Source organism: Puma concolor, chromosome D3 (genome assembly GCF_028749965.1).
Source record: "Puma concolor isolate L17-30 chromosome D3, mPumCon1.1.hap2, whole genome shotgun sequence".
NCBI classification, from domain to species: Eukaryota; Metazoa; Chordata; class Mammalia; order Carnivora; family Felidae; genus Puma; species Puma concolor.
The window spans coordinates 82,351,995-82,359,021 of NC_141678.1; the positions used below are offsets into that span (position 1 = coordinate 82,351,995).

At 41.5% G+C, this 7,027-nt stretch overlaps 1 pseudogene; it reads right to left on the reverse strand.

Annotated features, from left to right (window-relative positions):
- Nucleotides 1-517: 517 nt before the first annotated feature.
- LOC112868146 (heterogeneous nuclear ribonucleoprotein D-like pseudogene) lies at nucleotides 518-6,680 on the reverse strand (annotated as a pseudogene).
- Between the last annotated feature and the right edge of the window lie 347 nt (nucleotides 6,681-7,027).

Genomic DNA, 7,027 nt, shown 5'->3' on the forward strand with positions numbered 1-7,027 from the left:
TCCCTGGGTATATCTGGATGTTTTAATCAAGAAAACAAGTAATGTCATGGTATTACGATTAGCCAAAGCTCTTTCTAACAGACCAGATTCTGATTGAGTGTATCATAACCAATGGCTTTCCAGAGACAGGAACAAAGCACAATTGCTTCTATTTATGAAAAGGAACTACCAGCATGCTTTGTGCTAAAAAGGCACACTTCTTCACAATATAATCCAGAAGATTCATGGTCGGCTAGAAAGCTTCCACTAATGACAACACTATGACAAGGTCTCCAAATGCACAGAGAAACATTAAAGGTGTGGTGGAAACCTCAGTTAGCAGGGAAATGAAGCCTCAGAATATAGAATACTTCTAAGAAAAATGGGGAACAGGGGGACACTGTAGCTGGCTATTCAAAAAAGGACCACCGTTTCTCCCTATGGACCAATATTCCCTCCCTACAAAATAAACTGTGCCTTAATTATTGTTTATTTTCAGTTACACTTTTACAGAGCTTTTTAGTACCTGATGCAGAAAAACAATCACATAAGGAAGCATTTATTTGAGGTTTAACATGAAATCACACAAATAAAATTTGTATAAACACAACTCCACACTGAGTCATAATACAGAGAGCAAAAGACAGAGTAAAAACAAAGAAAACTAATTGGCGGCTATATTCAGTTGGACACAGTTGTGTCTTGTATGCTAGGAAGTCTTTTACAAATAATCACCTTAGATCAACAGAAGGCTGATCTTCAATGCCGTCCGTCCTGCAAGATGGGTTCAGCAATCTCCTCCTGTTTTCCCCAAAGTCCTCCTTTAGTATGGCTTGCCACCCCCTCGAGAAGCCTTGCCTTAAGTGCTCTGTTGGCCACTGTAGTCTGCATATCTGTGTCCATATCCATAGTCTCCCTAGTTATACCCAGTATAATCACAGCCACAGCCACTGTAGTTTTGATGACCACCAAAGGCACTATCGTAATTTCCATACCTTGATCATAACAGTTATTAAATCCCTGGTTCCAGTTTTGGCCCTGACCTTGCCCATGACCCCTAGTACCACCTTGTCCACCAGCCACGGCACCTCTTCCTCCTTTTTGTTGTTGCTGTTGCTGCCTATAGACCTCGTTGGGTTGTGCAACTTGGATTTCACACTTCCCAGAACCAATTTGATGATATCTGCTTTCTAACAATTTCTTTCCTGGCTCTTCATCGGTATATGTGATAAAGCAAAGTCCTCCTTCATTTGGTTTTGTCTCCACGGGAAGTGCAATATTTTCAATATCTACAAAGGCTCCAAAATATTCTTCAGTTTGTTCTTCAGAAGTACCTTGGCTCAATCCACCCACAAACACCTTTTTGGGAGGTTCTTTCCCTTTTAAAGCTCTGGCCCTTTTGGGGGTCTATCAATTTGCCATCCAGTTTGTGTTCTTTCAGTTCCCAAACCGTATCAACACTAGCAGCGTCTCTGAAAAGCACAAATCCAAATCCTCTCGAGCTTCCAGTCACTGGATCTGTTTTTATTGTACAGTCTACAATTTTCCCAAATCGAGACAAATATTGTCAGGTCTTTCTTGCTTGTATCCCAGCTCAAGCCTCCAATAAACATTTTGCCGTCATCCTGCGGATTCTTGCTCGCGGTTGATCTTGGATCCCTCTATGCTGCTGTACTCGTTCATGTCCTCCATGGTGGTGGAGCTGTGGGCTGCGGGGGGCAGGGTGGGGGGTTGCTGGCGCGCAGTCTGGGTCACGGCAACAGCCGTGGCAGAGCATTGTATGGAGCTGGATTTCAAATGGTGGCGGAAGAGCCCCCCACCTCCCCAAATATATTCTTAACAGGATTTGACTAGTTCAGATTCCATTCTACTCTATTCTCTGTGGTTAAACGCCTATTCATGTTTCTAAACTCCTGACACACGTTACTCTTCGGAAATGATAACAAATAATCACAATGATAGGCAAGAAGTCATTTTTTTTTCTAGTACAGGATTAACTGACAGTTTTAAAGTTTTTTTGGTAAAAATATAAGCATAATAGGTAGGTGTTAGTATTATGTACAAATACTGTATTAAGATGTTATATTTCAGTACTATATCAGTGGGGGTTCTCCAGAGAAACAAAAATCAATGTGTGTGTGTGTGTGTGTGTGTGTGTGTGTGTGTGTGTGTTAAGAGATTAATTTTAAGGAATCGACTTGTGATTGTTGGGGCTGGCAAGTCTGAAATCTGTAGGGCAGGTCTGCAGGCTGCAGGGCTTGAGGTTTTAGTCTTGAGGCAGAATTTCTTCTTCTTCTTTGGTAAATTTCAGGTTTTGCCCTTAAAGCATTCTACTGATTGGATGAAGTCTACCTGTATCATTGAAGGCAAATCTCTTTACTTGAAGTCAAATTATTGTAGGTTTTAACAACGTCTATAAAATATCTTTATAGCAACACCTAGATTAGCTTTGGTTAAATAATTGGGTACCGTAGCCAACACATAAAACTAATCATCAAAAATAAAATGGAAAATAATTTTTACTTGATATATATACACAAAATAACTGCTAAATAAAATAACCTAGTAATTAAAAAATACAATATGTTTATTAAAAAACTTTTTTTGAGTTTTTTTAAGTTTAAGAGAGAGACAAAGCATGAATGGGGTAGGGGCAGAGAGGGAGATGCAGAATCCGAAGCAGGCTCCAGGCTCTGAGCGGTCAGCACAGAGCCCCATGCGGGACAGGAACTCACAAGCTGTGAGATCATGACCTGAGCCGAAGTCTGATGCTTAACCAACTGAGCCACCCAGGCACCCCCCAAATACAACACATTTAATATTTAAAAGTTACCATGCTTAATTCGAAGTTTTAAAATAATATATGTGTGTGTGTGTGTGTGTGTGTGTGTGTGTATACACATACATATAGGTGCCCTTCTCTGATAGTTGATTTTTGTTCCATGACAAATATTACAGATGAAGAAAATTTTCTTTCATTTTAGGATTTTGTTGGTTGAACTGTTAAGGTGAGCCCAAAAGAATCTTCTAATTGGTGTTAGGGTACTTTTGGCACCATATAAGCTCATCCCACTTTTTAAGAATGAGAATGTTTGTGTGCTTGTTCTCATTTGGTTTTACCATTAAAATCAATATTACTTCTGCTTAGATTTTATATCAATTTCTGTGTTCGGATCAGAGTATTATACAACATTCACATCTTCTATGTGAGATTCCGCTGTTAAAGTATTTACAAAGGACTTTAGCTTTTAGTGAATAGTCCAATGCTTACAAACTCTGGAAAACATTATTGAATTAATTTTCAAATGATGTGATATTTGGATATTTTAGAAAGGCTAAGAACATATATTGAATTTATAAGTTTAAAGACTTCTGTTGCTTCCAATAGGGATTATTTTCTTAGAATGCATCTCATAGAACTTGTATACATATGTACTTATTAATATTTATTTGCAAAAATGTCTCGCGGTTTGCAACAAGGCCATAGAAGACACTTATAACATGGCAACAGCCACCAATAATACTAATTGAGAAGCTTGTGACCACTTCTCTGTGTTCCTATTCTGGTTCCCAGTTATATCAGTATTAACCTTCAGCTTCCTACATCTGTAGGTCTGTCCGTCTCTTACTTTTGACATAGGTGGATTCTTTTGAAACTAGGAACCTGTTGATTGCTAAGCTTTCATTCCGACAAGAAAATTAAAATATATTTTCTCTTTTACCTGATTTGTCAACTTTAAAAAATACACAATTTTTTCCTTTCACTTAATTTTTGTTTTGACACCTCTTATAAAAAAAATCTTGAGCCAATTTTGAAATTCCCCCACCCCTTTCTCTGGGATAAGGAGATTAGCATTTGCTAAAATAAATAATAGACATATTTCTTATAATAACAAAATAATCCTGATTGCTCCCTCCTGTCCCTGTATTGTTGTCATTCATTTTACTTCTACTTCTACTAAGGAAATCTACATCTACATCTGTATACACATAACACATATATATAAGCATACATAATCAAATACTTTGCTATTATCATTTTGAACAATCCATTATGTTAGATCAGTTAAGAATAAGAAAAATAGAGGAAAACAAGAAGGTGATCAAAGCGCACAAACTTCCAGTTGTGGGAGATACAAGTTCTGAGAATGTAGCGTATAGCATGGTGACTATTCAAAAAGAGTAAGAAAAACAAAAGCTTTCATTTCACCTTCACCTATTTCCTCTTTGATGCTTTTCCTTTCATTATACAGCTCCGAGTTCCCAACCTATTTTATTTTCCTTCTCACTAAAGAACTTCTTTTAACATTTCATGCAAGCAGGTCTACTGGCAACAGATGTTGGTTCACAAATTCCATAGTTGCTTGGGTGAAATTTAAAATTGGCCTTGTACATGGAGGGCAGGGGGAAACCAAGGAAAGAGGCAGCCATCCAGATCCGTGGGCAGAAGGTTTAATGCACAAGGGAACTTACTTATGAGGCTTGTCTGGGTGGCCACAAGACCACTAGATCTCTGCACCTACTCGCCATAATCTCAAACATTTATAGAGAGACCTTAACAGGGTTCCATCATGTATACAGCTCAGATGGCCTCAACAACACTTGCTCACTCAAGGCGGCATCTTGGGAGGTGGCTGGCTCTGGGAACAGGAGGCAGGGTGCATGTTTCAAAGATGGAGAGGGTGGAGGAGCCTCCCATGGCCCGGGGCCAACTTGCTGGTCAACCTGTGACCATGTCTTCTCGATGACCTCCCCAGACACTCCAATCCTCAAGACCGACTGGATTTAAAAATTTTTCATGCCTCCCTCTTCTGCAACGGGCCTGGCGTGGTCAGCAAGGGGCTTCACTAGCATGGAGGTGGCTCATTTGGCAGCTATCTGGCTACATTTGAAAGCAGATACCATGGAAATAATTCAGGTTCATAAAAAAAAAAAAAAAAAAAAAAAGGCACAGATTAAGATAATGATTCCCAAAATAAGTAACTTTTTTCCCACCAAGAGCCCACTGATTTACTGAGTCCTCCAGGCTGAGGATTATTCAGAGTTCATTTGCATCCTCCTGCGATTTAGTAAAGAGGATACATTAGCAGACTCATCAGGTATGAACACACACCAGTCTGTTTCTATAATGACACAGGTACCTCCTTGCGAGGCAATAATAATGTCTAAGGCGGTTCTATTTTGGAGCACAGCTTTTCCAATTAGAGACCTTTCAGTGTTCACTAAAGACAGCCATTGGCAGCTATCATTTAGGGCTTGTTAGTGAATGTAGTAAGGGCTTCTACATGTGCTATCACATGCCCTCAGGCTGATGGAGGGGACAAAAACTGTAGCCAAATGATCATACCAGTAGAAACAGAATGTGCCCTCTTTCTTGAGGAGAGTGAGGTTACAAATTTTTGTTACCGTGGGAGGATTCTCCTCTGTGCCCAGGGAGATCAAGGGTGCAAGTGCCCCAAACACCCAAGTGGAAGCCATGGCCACGGACTGGGCCACACAACCACTGGGTCCCATTCAGGGCTACCCAGGGAATACCTGAAGGGGAGTAATGGGTCAGTGCGAAACCACTGGCTCTCCTTTAATGTGACAGAATGACTGGATGGTTCCATTCATATCCATCCTGTATTCCTGGCACAACTGGGTTGGTTCTGTTTAGAGTGTATTTCTCTTTCCAGCATAGGGGTACCCTGACGCTCAAATGTCCTTTACCTGGTGTGAGCTACATGAACTTATTTCAATCTGAGTGCTCTGATGGTGGTATTTTAAGCACCTTCCTGGTCATCAGTTTGATGCGCTGCCCATGTAGTTTGACAGAAAAAGAATACCCTTGTCGGGTGTTATCAACAGTGTGAGCCACAAGCCAGTTTTCTGGATCAGTACTGGTGATATCAGATGAATGAAGAGTACTAGTCCTAGCTTGTTTTCCTCAATGTACTGTTCTAGGCTTTCCAGTCCCCTCCCTGGTGATACCCCCCATGGCAACCTGATAAGCTAGAGAGGGGCAGCTGCCAACATACCCAACTGTTGGTCAAGCCCACTTGGTCACTGTCCTTCTATAAGAGTTATAGCTGTGGCCGGGGTGCCTGGATGGTTCAGTTGATTAAGTATCCAACTTCTGATTTTGGCTCAGGTCATGATCTCACAGTTCATGAGTTCGATCCCCACACTGGGCTCTGCACTGACAGTGCGGAGACTGCTTGGGATTCTCTGTCTCCCTCTGTCTCTGCCTCTCTTTCTCAAAAATAAACATTAAAAAAAAATAATTATAGCTGTGGCCTGATCCTTAGATGTTAATGTGGCTGCAGCTTTAGAAACTTCCCCTGGTTGTGCATCTATACATGTTGGCTGGGGAGGCAGCATCACCAGGCATGAGGAGCTATGGTGGGGGCGGGATATGCCAGATCAGGACACCTGCATTCTCCCATCATGCAATGGTGTGCGTTCCACCCCAGGTACCATGTACTTCCACACGTCCAGCCTGCAGCAGGACAATGGGACCCCAGGGGAAACTGAGTAGCTCCCCCTCACCCAGGAGTATGAAGTAACTCACCCATCCCGATGGGAACATCCCACCGCAAATTCCAGTACATGACATCTTTCCCAGGCGCGATTATGCCTGGTGTTCTCAGCAGCACAGCACATTGATCTGTGGTCAGAGTCTGGCCAACTTCTATCTTCTGTGACTTTTGTACCTTTAACATGTTGGGTGTCTCTGCAGGGCTCCCAGTCTGGCATAAGGGGCAACAGGATCTACCAGCTGATCATTCAAATGTATCAAAGGCTGGGCAGTACTTTAGTCCACTTGACCAAGGTGGTTTTACCTGTTAGTAATTTAACCTGCTGCTTTAATACTTCATTTTTCCTTTCTACCAGCCCTGCTGGTTGTGGTTTATAGGGGAGACGGAATGTCCATTCAATGTCAGGTTTTTTTCCCAGTCTTGTACATCATGACCTTTGAAATGTGACCACCCCCGCTCCCCCATCACTATCTTTTCGACAAAGGTATCTGTTCATGGTACTCAGTTTCTCTAATCCCCTGATGGTGGCA